Here is a 16,533-nt window from a genome sequence, read left to right on the forward strand (position 1 = left end):
TGGCACTGCTTTCCCTTTCCATATGAAAAATGGAGAGGAAAAGCATGGGTGGACCAAGCGTTTTAACCGGAATCTAGTGACGGAGAAAGAAGAAAGAATGGGAAGAAAGCAGCCATGGGCAAGCTTTAATTAATAGAAATAAGTAGGAGTTACAGCCTTTAAATTCGAGTGAAACGAGCCTTTGACGTAGTCACAAATTCGACTGCCCTTTCACTATTATTATTATTTCGAGTAATAGCGGAAGGAGTGCCAAAGCCCATTTTAGTAGAAAGCTGCTGCCCTTTTCTAGTAATGCGGAGTGACATAATCAATCGAATTCGACTGGTTGGTTCCCCTTATTAGTCAATTGCTTTTGACGTATCAGGTGGGAATGGGAGAGCCTCTTTTCTTTCCGCAATGGAATCGGCTTAATCTCGACCTTTTCTTTCATTTCCTATCATAGGGATATAAAAAGAAATCCAATTGCGTTTTTCTTAGTTTAGAATATCAAAAGACATCCCACAACCCGGTCTTAGGTTCAGAGTCACTTTGTGGGAACTTCAAGAGAGAGAAGAGAGATCATAGCTTAATATCAAAGGTCAGGTATACCTGCCTACGTTTGGCATACACATTCACTAGTTCCATTCGGAACCTTTCTCTAGATGGAATCCTGATTCGACTTTCAAATGCAAGAGCAAGAATGCCGTGAGGGAGCCCTATCTAAAAAATTAATGCAAGGCCAGATCCCACTTTCTTTAATCGAGCGGGCAAGGGATCGCAAACAATGAATCTTGCATCCCATGCAGATTCATTGTTTGCGATCGCAAACAGGCAGCAGGCAGCAGACAGCGGCTCACTGGCATCCCACGCAGATCTGGCATGGAACAACCAGGGGCCGGCCGAAACGCACGAGCCACAAACTCCACTCCCCTGTCACCTCCGACTCACCATAAGGGAAACCACTCCATCTAATTTCCCTGCAACTATGATTCAGCAAGAGATAACAGGTAATCTAATTTCTTTTCCCAAATTCTGAGTTCAACGAAGGAGTTAGATACAGATTATCCATATGCTTATTCTGTCCATCATACTGTCCTGGATAGATAGCCTGGTTGTTCCACTCAATTGAGGACATGAATTAGATGCAAATAGTACTGCATTGTACATCTAATTTTCCTGTAATCGCTTCATTAGATAGATAGCCTGAGTGTTCACCCAATTGTTATGAACATTTTAAATATCAGAACATATATTTTGCAGCCATAAGCATTTATAAGCAAGCTCACTCACAATTTATGAATCGATATATACATATATGCTCACTCTATCTTGTAATCCTGTATTATATACTAATGCCTATGACTCAGAATCTCAAACAAAAAACCTGTGCACCGTTTGCCTGGCCCGCCCAATATTTTTTTTGAAGCCCCGCCACTTTTGCTAATCTTCAAGTTTTACCAATTTCAGGCTTGGATGATCCTTGATGACCAGCGTTGTTTTGAGGAACCCTTCCCCGATTAACTAATAGACTATATACATAGATTTTAGAGATACACACCAATTTCTGCAGTGATCTAGGAAATATCACCTGTCAAATTCTCACGGTTGGAGCAAGAAATAGAGGAGTCAGCGCTATCCAGGGAAAGGCAGAGCTGCTCACGAGGAGGATTGACGCTCCCCTGCCTGGGGTAGAGGACGTAGAGGAGGGGTCCCCGCTTGGTTCTTCGATGAAGCTTGTGGGGAGGAGGCCTGGTCGGGGAGGAAGCTCCCGAGATGGGTGGTGGTGAGGGAAGACATTCGGCGGAGGAGGGTGGTCACCGCTTGCGGTCTGGAGTGGCGGCTCGGTGGCGCCGCTCTGGAGTGGTTGGGGCGGGGGACGGCGGCAGCGGTCTGGGTGGAGGGCGGCCGCCGGCTTGGATCTGGAGTGGTTGGCGGCTGCGGTCAATTCAGTGCTTGGAGCCGCCCCTCTGGAGTGGTTGGGGGCGACGGCAACAGTGCTCCAGGTGGAGGGCGTTTGGCGGTGGAGGGATGGTTAGGGCGGGTGGCACGGTGGGGGGCGACGGCGGCGGTGGTCTGGTTGGGGGTGGCGGCGGCTGTGTCTGGAGGATGGCATGAAGGATTTGGGGGCGGCGGCGCTATCTGATGGCGGGCCGGCGAGTCGGCGTCTTTTTTGGGCCAAAGTTTTGGCCACTCGCGTGCTTTCCCCTCATCACGCGCGCTTAGTAGGCCCGATATTTCGGTCTGGCATCAAAGTCGATTCCCGGCAGATTATGGGCCGTGGTGTGGTTGTCTCGGCAGTGGATGGGCCCTGAAATGTACCGGCAGTGCATGTGTCGTCATTGTTCAAGTTCTCCCGGTAGTTTCTCTGCCCCAAGGTGTTTGTAACGGCAGAAACAAATATCCCGACAATTGTTTTGCCCTTGATCGAGTATTTCTCCCGGCAGTTAATTGCCCCCAATCAAGTGTTGTGGTGTAGTGTGATGTAGTCGTACGTCTTCACGGTCCGATTGATCCAAGTACCGAACGTACGGCACCTCCGAGTTCTGCACATGTGCAGCCCGATTACGTCCCTCGAACTCCGATCCAGCCGAGCTTGGAGGGAGAGTTCCATCAGCACAACGGCGTGGTGACGATGATGATGTTCTACCGACGCAGGGCTTCGCCTAAGCACCACTACGTTATTATCGAGGTGGATTATGGTGGAGGGGGGCACCGCACACGGCTAAGAGATCAAGAGATCAATTGTTGTGTCCATGGGGTGCCCCCCTGCCCCCGTATATAAAGGAGCAAGGGGGAGGCGGCCGGCCTAGGAGGAGGGTGCGCCAAGGGGGGAGTCCTACTCCCACCGGGAGTAGGACTCCTCCTTTCCTTGTTGGAGTAGGAGAGAAGGAAAGAGGAGGAGAGGAAGAAGGAAAAGGGGGCTGCACCCCTTGTCCAATTCGGACCAGAGGGGGGCCGCGCGCCTCCTTCCTTTTGGCCTCTCTCCTCTATTCCCGTATGGCCCAATAAGGCCCATATACTCCCTGGCGAATTCCCGTAACTCTCCGGTACTCCGATAAATACCCGAATCACTCGGAACCCTTCCGATGTCCGAATATAGTCGTCCAATATATCGATCTTTACATCTCGACCATTTCAAGACTCTTCGTCATGTCCCCGATCTCATCCGGGACTCCGAACTCCTTCGGTACATCAAAACATATAAACTCATAATATAACTGTCATCGTAGCGTCAAGCGTGCGGACCCTACGGGTTCGAGAACTATGTAGACATGACCGAGACATGTCTCCGGTCAATAACCAATAGTGGAACCTGGATGCTCATATTGGCTTCTACATATTCTACGAAGATCTTTATCAGTCAGACCGCATAACAACATACGTTGTTCCCTTTGTCATCGGTTTGTTACTTGCCCAATATTCGATCGTCGGGATCTTAATACCTAGTTCAATCTCGTTACCGGCAAGTCTCTTTACTCGTTCCGTAATACATCATCTCTCAACTAACTCATTAGTTGCATTGCTTGCAAGGCTTAAGTGATGTGCATTACCGAGAGGGCCCAGAGATACCTCTCCGACAATCGGAGTGACAGATCCTAATCTCGAAATACGCCAACCCAACATGTACCTTTGGAGACACCTATAGAGCACCTTTATAATCACCCAGTTATGTTGTGACGTTTGGTAGCACACAAAGTGTTCCTCCGGTAAACGGGAGTTGCATAATCTCATAGTCATAGGAACATGTATAAGTCATGAAGAAAGCAATAGCAACATACTAAACGACCGAGTGCTAAGCTAACGGAATGGGTCAAGTCAATCACATCATTCTCCTAATGATGTGATCCCGTTAATCAAATGAAAACTCATGTCTATGGCTAGGAAACATAACCATCTTTGATCAACGAGCTAGTCAAGTAGAGGCATACTAGTGACACTCTGTTTGTCTATGTATTCACACGTGTATCATGTTTCCGGTTAATACAATTCTAGCATGAATAATAAACATTTATCATGAAATAAGGAAATAAATAATAACTTTATTATTGCCTCTAGGGCATATTTCCTTCAGTCTCCCACTCTAGATTCAATAATCTAGTTCACATCGCCGTGTGATTTAACATCAATAGTTCACATCTTTATGTGGTTAACACCCATAGTTCATTCGACATGTAACCAACACCCAAAGGGTTTACTAGAGTCAGTAATCTAGTTCACATCGCTATGTGATTAACACCCAAAGAATACTAAGGTGTGATCATGTTTTGCTTGTGAGATAATTTTAATCAACGGGTCTGTCACATTCAGATCCGTAAGTATTTTGAAAATTTCTATTTCTATAATGCTTTGCATGGAGCTACTCTAGCTAACTACTCCTACTTTCAATATGTATCCAGATTGAGACATAGAGTCATCTGGATCAGTGTCGAAATTTGCATCGACATAACCCTTTACGACAAACCTTTTTGTCACCTCCATAATCGAGAAAAATATCCTTATTCCGCTAAGGATAATTTTGACCGCTGTCCAGTGATCTACTGCTAGATCACTATTGTACTCCCTTGCCAAAATCAGTGTAGGGTATACAATAGATCTGGTACACAGCATGACATACTTTATCGAAACTATGGCTGAGGCATAGGGAATGACTTTCACTCTCTTTCTATCTTTTATCGTGGTCGGGCTTTGAGTCTTACTCAATTTCACACCTTGTTACACAGGCAAGAACTCTTTCTTTGACTATTCCATTTTGAACTACTTCAAAATCTTGTCAAGGTATGTACTCATTGAAAAAACTTATCAAACGTCTTGATCTATCTCTATAGATCTTGATGCTCAATATGTAAGCAGCTTCACCGAGGTCTTTCTTTGAAAAACTCCTTCCAAACACTCCTTTATGCTTTGCAGAATAATTCTACATTATTTCCGATCAACAATACACTACTAGAAAAAGGGCTATAGATGGGATTGACACTAATGGCGCACCGGACAAGCGGTGCGCCATTAGTATATACTAATGGCGCACCACCTTCTGATACGCCATTAGAGTTGAAACTACTAATGGCACACCTGGCCCCGGGTGCGCCATTAGTATCAATTTTTTTAACTAGTGCGCCTGTCCAAACATACTAATGGCGCATCCAGACACAGTGCACCATTACTAGTTGTAACTAGTAATTGCGCACCTGCCGGAAAGTGCGCCACTAATGTTGTTTTTTTTATTATATTTTTTATTCCCTTTTTTGCAAAACTACTAATGGCGCACTGTCCCACCGTGCGCCATTACTAGTTTAAACTAGTAATGGCGCACTGTGGGACAGTGCGCCATTAGTATTTTTTTTTGCAAAACTACTAATGGCGCACCACCAGGAGGTGCGCCATTAGTAACCTGGATTACTAATGGCGCATTTAGATTTGATGCGCCATTAGTAAGTGGGCAGCAACAAGATATTTTGGACAGCCTCTCCTACCCACACTCACTTTCTCCCCACTTCATTCTCTCCACCTCCTCCTTGTCTCGGGTGCCTCCTCTTTTTCACCTCATTTCCACCATAGATTCATTCAATTTAAGTGGTTAAATTACCTTGTTTTGATAGGTAAGTAAGGGGGGAAGCTATATTTATGTTGTTCTCCCTACAACAATGTGCACATGCACTTTTTATGGCCTAGCTAGATCTATGTATGTTCGTGGTGTTGCATATGTGTTTGTGTTTGGAGGTGTACCGATATTTGAAATTCGATAGTTGCCAATATTTTGCCGGAATGTTGATTCATTTCCGTTTCGGCGAGAATTTTGGCATTAAGCATTCTTTTTGGTCCTATTTTTAGGGAAAGTCATGCCAAATTTTTTCTTGGTTCTAAAATATCGTTTTGCTCTACCCCGCAGGCGACCATGGTCCGCATGATGACCGAAGGCATCGTGAATAGGTTTTTGAGGTCCGCGAAGGCCGAGATGCTTCAAAAGAACGAGACGGAGATAAGATGTCCGTGTCGAAGATGCAAGCTGAAGAGCCTTATTGCGGACCCGGAATCCGGGCAGGTGCGGGACCACCTGCTCTTGCGTGGTTTCATGGATGGCTATCGGTGGCAAGGTGATGAAGATGACTACGAAGTCGTCCATGGGGGCCGGGCAAGAAATGAGGAAGGGCAGCAAGACAACCACCGCGGCTCGGGCAGGCGAGAAGACGAAGAATCCCCAGGAGATGATCACGACGGTGATGCTGTACATAGTCATCATGTAGAAGATGCAGGACATGATGATGAGGAAGATGCCGGAGCAGACGACGCTGGACCATCGATGGGCTGGGTGCAGGACCCTCATATTCAAGAGCTGCTTCTCAAGTAGACGGATAACGCAAGAGCTGCCGCCCGAGAGAAAGCCAAGATGGATCAACTTGAGTTAGACGCGGTTACTCCATTGTATGAAGGATGCAGGCCCGAGGATACCCGCCTGAAAGTAACGCTCATGGCTCTGGAGATGAAGGTAAAACACAAAATGACTGACGCATGCTTCGACGAGAACATGTCATTCTGGCACGAACGTCTTCCCGAGGGGAACAAGTGCCCGACCAGTTTGGAGGAGGCGAAGAAAATCGTGTGTCCTCTGGATTTTCCGCACGTGAAATACCATGTGTGCATGAACAATTGCATCATTTATCAGGACGAGCACGCGGAGTCTACCATATGTCCGGTGTGCGGCGTCACTCGATACAAGAAGAGGAAGAAAGCTCCTCGAAAAGTGGTGTGGTACTTTCCGATCACTCCTCGTCTGCAGCGGTATTTCGCGGACCCTAAGGTAGCAAAGCTCCTGCATTGGCACGCGGACAGGGAGGAGAAGAAGCGAGAAGATGACACAAATGATCCGGAGATAGATAAAAAAGACAAGATGCTGAGTCACCCTAAGGATGCGAGCCAGTGGCAAGCGTTGAACTTCGAAGACCCAGAATTTGGGAACGATCCAAGGAACATCGTGTTGGGCGCGAGCACCGATGGAGTCAATCCGTTTGGCAGCCAGAGAAGCACACATAGCACCTGGCCTGTGTTTGTGTGGATGTACAACCTTCCCCCCTGGTTGTGCATGAAGAGGAAGTACATTCACATGAGTATGCTAACTGAAGGACCGAAACAACCAGGGAACGACATCAATCTGTATCTGGGGCTGCTGAAAGAGGAGCTCGACACGCTGTGGAAAACGCCAGCCAATACGTGGGACGCCACAGAAAAAGAATATTTCCCTATGAGAGCCGCGCTGCTCACGACGGTGCACGACTATCTCGGTTACGGATATGTCGCGGGGCAGGTGGTCCACGGATTTTCTGGATGCGTCAGGTGCATGGATGACACAACGTATCGCCAGCTAGATAGAGATCCCGGGTCTTCGAAAACCGTGTTCATGGGACATCGAAGGTGGCTTCGCGACGATGACCCGTGGAGAAAACGCAAGGATCTGTTCGATGGTGAAACCGAACCCCGAGGACGCCCGCGTACGAGGAGCGGCGAGGAAATAGACGAGCTGTTGAAAAATTGGAAAGACTGCCCACTGCCGGGAAAGAAGCAAAAGGCGCCAAAGCCGGGAAAGAAGCGAAAGGCGCCAGAGCCGCTACTGAAGGTATGGAAAACGAGGTCTGTTTTCTGGGACTTGCCGTACTGGAAGATCCACCGTGTGCCTCACAGCCTTGATGTCATGCATATCACGAAGAACGTGTGCGAGAGTCTACTTGGTACCCTACTCAACATGCCAGAGAGGACCAAAGATGGGCCGAAAGCAAGGGCAGACTTGAAATCAATGGGCATCAGGCAGGAGCTTCACGCTATATATGATCATCATGATGATGATGATGATGAGGCGAAGCAGGACACGGAAAGTCGTCGCAAAGGCAAGAAGGCCAAGAAGACCGGAAATGACTACCCTCCCGCGTGCTTCACTCTAAGTCAGGAGGAGATCGAGTAGTTTTTCACCTGCCTCGTAGGAGTAAAACTTCCTTACGGTTACGCGGGGAAGATAAGCAGATACCTAGACCCAGCGAAGCTGAAGTTCAGCGGGATGAAGTCTCACGACTGTCACGTGCTGATGACGCAGATACTTCCAGTTGCAATCCGTGGGATCATGGACGCGCACGTCCGTGAAACCCTATTTGGCCTATGCAACTTTTTCGACGTCATCTCTCGGAAGTCTGTTGGCGTGAGGCAACTCAGAAGGCTACAGGAAGAGATCGTGGTGATACTATGCGAGCTTGAGATGTACTTCCCGCCCGCATTCTTCGACGTTATGGTGCATCTGCTGGTCCATATCGTGGACGATATCATCCAACTCGGGCCGACGTTCCTGCACAGCATGATGCCGTTCGAAAGGATGAATGGTGTCATCAAAGGATACGTTCGCAACATGTCACGTCCAGAGGGAAGCATAGCCAGGGGCTTTCTGACCGAAGAGTGCATCTCCTACTGCATGAATTATCTAGGCATCGAGAACCCCGTTGGTCTGCCCGTCAACAGGCACCTCGGCAGGCTCGCTGGATGGGGTCACCATGAGGGTCGTCGCGAAATGCATGTCGACTTTGAGGGTCGACTCGCCGACTTTGAAAGAGCAAAGCTAGTCGCGCTACAACACATAGACGTGGTCGATCCTTGGGTGGTACAGCACAAAACCTTTATTAAGAAGACGTACAATGACCGAGGCCAACAGAGGACGGACGGAGATATACTCAAAGAGCACAACTCATGTTTCACGCTTTGGTTCAAGCAGAAGCTTCTGTCGTACCCTTTACATGAGGATTCTTCCGCGGAAGAACAACTCATATTCGCCTTGTCACAGGGCGCCGAGCACAACCTGATGACCTATGAGGCGTACGATATCAACGGCTACACATTCTACACCGAGGCCAAGTACATGAAGAGCAATGGTTATCAGAACTCCGGGGAAACGATGGAATCCTACACCGGTAACGACAAGGACAGATACTACGGAAGGATCGAGGAGATCTGGGAGCTGAGCTACGCTAGACAGAAGGTCCTGATGTTCCGTGTCAGATGGGCCAAGAGCGTCCTAAAAGAAGACTGGTATTTCACCACCATGGTTATACCCGAAGCCAAATCCAAGACCGCGGGCGCAAACGTCACCGTGAAAAATGAGCCATGGGTGTTAGAGCGCTCGCTCACATGACCCAGAGCGCACGGTTGCCAGCTGCGCCGTGTGGGCGAACTAGTTCCCGTGCACACAGTCACCACCCAGTCCACGCGCGTGTGGGTGAACTGCTCTTCGCCCACACGACGCTCGTACAGTGATAGATGTCAACTGCAATTGCGCGTATGTGGCAACTAGGTAAACACACATGGCAACTATGATTCGTTTATAGATGGCAACTGCAGTTGTGCGTACGTGGCAACCAGATAAACACACATGACAACTATGATTAGCCATACATGGCAACTATGATTGGACCACATGTGGCAATTATGTAAACACACATGACAACTATTGTTTGACCACATGTGGCAAGTAGTTCATCACACACGGCAACTATGGTTTGATTACACGCGGCAACTACCATAAATTAGACATGGCAACTATAGTTAACCAAAACAGAGAGAGTTGACATGCTTTTACAAATATATGTTTGTGTTTGCAGGTACCGGTATTTGAAATGCGATAGTTGCCAATATTTTGCCGGAATGTTGATTCATTTCCGTTTCGGCGAGAATTTTGGCACTATGCATTCTTTTTGGTCCTATTTTTAGGGAAAGTCATGCCAAATTTTTTCTTGGTTCTAAAATATCGTTTTGCTCTACCCCGCAGGCGACCATGGTTCGCACCATGACCGAAGGCATCGTGAATAGGTTTTTGAGCTCCGTGAAGGCCGAGATGCTTCAAAAGAACGAGACGGAGATAAGATGTCCGTGTCGAAGATGCAAGCTGAAGAGCCTTATTGCGGACCCGGATTCCGGGCAGGTGCGGGACCACCTGCTCTTGCGTGGTTTCATGGATGGCTATCGGTGGCAAGGTGATGAAGATGATTATGAAGTCGTCCATGGGGGCCGGCCAAGAAATGAGGAAGGGCAGCAACACAACCACCGCGACGAGGGTGGGCGAGAAGACTAAGAATCTCCAGGACATGATCACGACGGTGATGCTGTATATAGTCATCATGTAGAAGATGTCGGACATGATGATGAGGAAGATCAAGACGAAGGGCATGATCATGAAGATGAAGATGCCGAAGCAGACGACGATGGAGGCTGGGTGCAGGACCCTCATATTCAAGAGCTGCTTCTCAAGCAGACGGATAACGCAAGAGCTGCCGCCCGAGAGAAAGCCAAACTGGATCAACTGGAGATAGACGCGGTTACTCCATTGTATGAAGGATGCAGGCCCGAGGATACCCGCCTGAAAGTAACGCTCATGGCTCTGGAGATGAAGGTAAAACACAAAATGACCGACGCATGCTTCGACGAGAACATGTCATTCTGGCACGAATGTCTTCCCAAGGGGAACAAGTGCCTGACCAGTTTTGAGGAGACGAAGAAAATCGTGTGTCCTCTAGATTTACCGCATGTGAAATACCATGTGTGCATGAACAATTGCATCATTTATCAGTACAAGCACGCGGAGTCTACCATATCTCCGGTGTGCGGCGTCACTCGATACAAGAAGAGGAAGAAAGCTCCTCGAAAAGTGGTGTGGTACTTTCCGATCACTCCTCGTCTACAGCGGTATTTCACGGACCCTAAGGTAGCGAAGCTCCTGCGTTGGCATGCGGATAGGGAGAAGAAGAAGCGAGAAGATGAAGGAAATGATCCGGAGATAAATAAAAAGACAAGATGCTGAGTCACCCTAAGGATGCGAGCCAGTGGCAAGCGTTGAACTTCGAAGACCTAGAATTTGGGAATGATCCAAGGAACATCGTGCTGGGCGCGAGCACTGATGGAGTCAATCCGTTTGGCAGCCAGAGAAGCACACATAGCACCTGGCATGTGTTTGTGTGGATGTACAACCTTCCCCCTGGTTGTGCATGAAGAGGAAGTACATTCACATGAGTATGATAATTGAAGGGCCAAAACAACCAGGGAACGACATCAATCTGTATCTGGGGCTGCTGAAAGAGGAGCTTGACACGCTGTGGAAAACGCTAGCCAATACGTGGGACGCCGCAGAGAAAGAATATTTCCCTATGAGAGCCGCACTGCTCACGACAGTGCACGACTATCTCGGTTACGGATATCTCACGGGGCAGGTGGTCCACGGATTTTCTGGATGCGTCAGGTGCATGGATGACACAATGTATCGCCAGCTAGATAGAGATCCCGGGTCTTCGAAAACTGTGTTCATGGGACATCGAAGGTGGCTTTGCGACGATGACCCGTGGAGAAAACGTCGTTCGAAAGGATGAATGGTGTCATCAAAGGATACATTCGCAATGTGTCACGTCCAGAGGGAAGCATAGCCAGGGGCTTTCTGACCGAAGAGTGCATCTCCTACTGCACGAATTATCTAGGCATCGAGAACCCCGTTGGTCTACCCGTCAACAGGCACCTCGGCAGGCTCGCTGGATGGGATCACCGTGAGGGTCGCCGCGAAATGCACGTCGACTTCGAGGGTCGACTCGCCGACTTTGAAAGAGCAAACCTAGTCGCTCTACAACACATAGACATGGTCGATCCTTGGGTGGTAGAGCACAAAACCTTTATTGAGAAGACGTACAATGACCGAGGCCAACAGAGGATGGACGGAGATATAATCAAAGAGCACAACTCATGTTTCAAGCGTTGGTTCAAGCAGAAGCTTCTGTCGTACCCTTTACATGAGGATTCTTCCGCGGGAGAACAACTCATATTCGCCTTGTCACAGGGCGCCGAGCACAACCTGATGACCTATGAGGCGTACGATATCAATGGCTACACATTCTACACCGAGGACAAGGACATGAAGAGCGATGGTTATCAGAACTCCGGGGTAACGATGGAATCCTACACCGGTAATGACAAGGACAAATAATACGGAAGGATCGAGGAGATCTGGTAGCTGAGCTACGCTGGAGAAAATGTTCCGATGTTCCGTGTCAGATGGGCCAAGAGCGTCCTAAAAGAAGACTGGTATTTCACCACCATGGTTATACCCGAAGCCAAATCCAAGACCGCGGGCGCAAACGTCACCGTGAAAAATGAGCCATGGGTACTGGCTTCCCAAGTGGACCAATGCTTCTTCATTACTGAACCGTCAAAGCCCAGTCGTGTTGTCGTGAGGAGAGGCAAAAGGAAGATCATCGGAGTGGATGGAGTAGCCAATGAGCAAGACTTCGACAAGTACGGCGACCCGAGGATCGAACATGACGACGATGATGAAGTAGTAGCATACACCACAAGAAGAAGCAGGACCACCCTACCTAACGGACGTCCGTTCCACAGAAGAACTCCATTTGCAAAAAAGAAGGGCAAGAAGATTGTGAACAGATAGCAAGCTAAGATCGATTGTATTTAAATCGTAGCCTTCATTTCTCGATTGTATTTCATGGGAACTTTTTGAACTATCATGAATATTTTTAAATTTCATGGACACTCGATCTCGATCCCCCTCCATCTCGATCGCTATCCCACCTCGCCAGATCCGGTCCCCCTCGCCGCCGAGCACCCCCGGTCCACCGGCCGCCGCTGCCGACCCCCCGCACCCTCGATTCCCCTACTCAACCGCCGCCACCGACCCCCCGCACCCCTCCCCTACTCAACCGCCGCCGCCGACCCCCCGCACCCTGCGCACCCTCCCCCGCTCCACCAGCATTACTGTTTGATGATATTTTTTAAAAAAATATTATTGTCTTATAAAAAAATATTACTTATGGCGCACCACGGTGAGGTGCGGCATTAGTATGGATGTACTTATGGCGCACCGAAGGGTGGTGCGCCATTAGTATTGTGCCATTGCTATAAGAAAAAAAAATACTAATGGCGCACCAGGGTGAGGTGCGCCATTAGTATGGATGTACTTATGGCGCACCGAGGGGTGGTGCGCCATTAATACTGTGCCGTGCCCCATCCATATTCCCTCCCCGGCCCCTCCCTATTCCCTCTCTCTCCCTCGCCCTCGCCCTCGATCCCCTTTCCCTCTCCTCTCCCGACGCCGCCGCCCCGACGCCGCCTCGACCCCGCCCCGACGCCGCTGCCCCGCCGCCTCGACGCTGCCCCGCCGCCCCGACGCCGCCTCGACCACGCCCCAACGCCGCTGCCCCGCTGCCCCGCCGCCCCGACGCTGCCCCGACGCCGCCTCGACGCTGCCCCACCGCCTCGACGCGACCCCGCCGCCCGGACGCCGCCCCGTCCACACCACCGTCGCCGGAGCCACGGATCGCTCGCCGGCCGCCTCCCCCCACTCCAATCAAGAGCTCGAGGTCAGCGCTGCGCTGTCCACTTCTGCTTCTCCTCTCCTCTCTGTATTGGGCTTGATTCTTGCTGCTGTTGATCCCAAATTTGATGCATAACAATTGTTGTATGAGTTCTCCAAATGAACAGGAGTACTCCTCTATTTTGATATGAAATCACCATGATAGGTCCACATGCTACTGTTGTCAACATGATAAATAGTTTCAGTTAGTTACCTCTAAAACTATTCCTAATTAACTGAAGCAGAGAAAAGAGGAGGAGTAGTTTATTTCATAGAGTAAACATTAGCACTATTTGACAGTAAAAGGTTTTAGCTAATTTGAATTAACTGAAAGCAGCAGTACATCATTTTTATTGACAGTAAAATGTTCAAAGAAACAGAAATATCAGTACAATAGCTAGATTACACTATCAGTACACTACCAGTAAAATGTTCATTTAGTTTCAGTAAACAAATATTGCCAAGCATGACATGGCCTTTGTGATCTCGTACTCCTGAATTTTCATGTCACTTGTGCTATTAGTAGTTTTTTGATAGTAAAAGGGATGAAGAGGTCGGTGACCTTCAAATTCCAAATTTAGTAAAAGTTTGGGTATTCGAAACTACTAGTCTGAAAAACAGTTTATGTGGTCTGAAACTTTTCCTAATGTGTTTCAGACTTTCAGTAAAAGTTGTTGAATCAAATCAGTTCTTTGATGCTATTATGGACAGATTTAAAATCCACACTAAACCTTGATATGGGAACTATTCGTTTTGATGCTACTGTGCTTTAATACGATATGCTGCTAGTGGAAGACTTTGGAATTTGAAAACCCAAATCAGTTCAGTCTGCCTAGTTCAGCTTCACATAGGTTCCTATTTTCTAGCCTACTGTAATTGTTCCGAACTTTTGATAATCTGTTTCAGACTTTCAGTTAGGAGTTAAGACTAGGAAATAGTATGAACTGCTGTTGGATTAAATCAGTACGTGGTTAACAGGCACAACATTGTGCCTGTTGGGTTTATGGACAGATGCTAGAAGGTTGTCTGAAGATAGTTGTTTGCTAGGGGTGGGGAATCATTTCATAAGTAAAAAGTCCATACTGAACCTTGATACGTAAACCAATGGTTTTGATGGTACTTTGGAACTTGAAAATCAAAATCAGTTCAGTCTGCCTAGTTCAGCTTCATATAGAAGATAATGATTCCTGTTTTTTAGTCTACTGTAATTTTTTTAGCCCACAGCACTTTGCATTGTTTTGAGGTTTTGTACATCAGCTTTCTTTTTTATCTTCTTATTTAAAACTGTAGCAGTACCTGTGACACATAATGCCTAACAGTTTAACTATTTTCTATTTCTGTCCTCATTTAGTGCTTGGTATGTCTCCTGTTCTGGGTCATGGACTTTGTGCCATGCCCACATTGGTTTTCTGTTTGGCCTCAATTTGGCCTGACAAATGATGGTCTACTAGCTGGTCTACTAGCTGGCAAGATGCTTGGTATATATATGTTGTGTTTAGTTTTGGCAGGAGTTCAGAACTGTTAGGCAAAGGTCATGTCTCCGACCATCGTGTCCTTTTTTGCCTTGTCCACCCGAGAGGCCCTTGAGTTTGCTGGAATGTCGATTAACTTCCGTTCCGGCAAATTCGGGTACTCCATATGTCCTATTTTCAGCAAAGGTCATGCTGAAATTTTCCGTGAATTTTAGCATGACTTTGCTAAAAATAGGACATATGGGGTACTTGTGACTAATGCATGGGCCAGGGTATCTTAGTAGTTAATTAAGTAGGATCAAGTGCCCCGGCGTACTTGTGACTAATGCATGGCTTTTAGGGTGCCTCGGTGTCGATAAACACCGAAATGATGAAAGCTTAGGCTTTTAGGGTGTGCCTCGGCGTCGAAAAACCCTCAATGATAAAAGCTTAGCTTTTAGGATGCCTCGGTGTCGACAAACCCTAAATGATGAGACCATGATCTTGTTCCTTGACAATAACCAACTTTTTGACCAAACTTTGTTCCTATTTATAGAGAAACATGGCCAACAACGATGAGGCCGGGGGTTCGGGCGGCAAGAAATTCTGGGAGCTGTCCCAGGAGATGGAGGAACAACCTCACTTGTATGAGGATGCCGCCTTCCCCACCGATCCTGAGACCACTGATGGTACCGCCGAGGATGACCCCATTGATGCCGCCACTGATGGTGCCGCCGAGGATGCCACCACTGATGATGGCGGCGCACGCACAGATGGCAGCCAACCGAAGAGGCAACGGAAGGACCGGCACCCGACCGTGCTCCGCACCCTCAAGCAGGAAGTTACTGAAGTGGACTCCAACGGGAATCCAACGGCGCCCGAACGAATAGTCAAGGGGTACTCGCTTCAGCTCGGGTGCATTCTCCGGAGCACCGTCTCGATCAACACCGAGAACCTCAGGCATCCTGACCGAGGGAATTTGCGCAACCTCCTCTTCACGAAGCTGCACGAACGATACAAGTTCCCCGCTGAATTTGAAAACACAAGCCTCAAAGGGAATAAAGTGAACAATGCTGCCCTCACGAAGATGAGCACGGCCCTGTCTACTTGGAAAAGCAATGTGAAGAGAATGATCGAGAAAGGTGAGAGTTATGAGAAGATCAAGGAGAAAAATCCTTCGATCACCGAAGATGACTACAACGACTTCAAGATCAATTGCTCGAGCACCGCAAGCTCCGAATCAAGTAAGTGGGGGAAAGAAATGCGGGAGCTGAACTTAGGGGAACACACACTCGGTCCCGGCGGTTACAGAGTGGCGGAGCCTATATGGGACAAGGAGGAGGCGGACCGTGCCGAGCAAGGCCTACCGCCCCTCTTCGATAAATACGGTGACAAGCAGACCAGGAACTTTGTCAGGGCCCGGTACAAGAAGGACCCGAAAACAAAGGAGCTTACCACGGATCCGAAGACCAGGGCGCTTGAGCTTGTTCTGGTAAGGAATACACCCCCGCGTAATTAGCTCCATATGGTTGCATTCTAATTAATGAAGCCAAATTTCTAAATGGTTCACATTCCTTCCACAGGCGACTGAAAGCAGTAGCACGGGGTCGACTAAGAGCAACCCTTGGGACACCACTCTAAATAGGGCGTTGAATGTAATGAAGAACAAGGATAAGCTCAGTAAGCCGACGTCAGCTGGTCGTGTGGCCGGCAAAGGCTTGTCGACAAAAT

Source organism: Triticum urartu, chromosome 1A, assembly GCF_056163025.1.
Source record: "Triticum urartu cultivar PI428250 chromosome 1A, HENAU_Tu73, whole genome shotgun sequence".
Taxonomy (NCBI): Eukaryota; Viridiplantae; Streptophyta; class Magnoliopsida; order Poales; family Poaceae; genus Triticum; species Triticum urartu.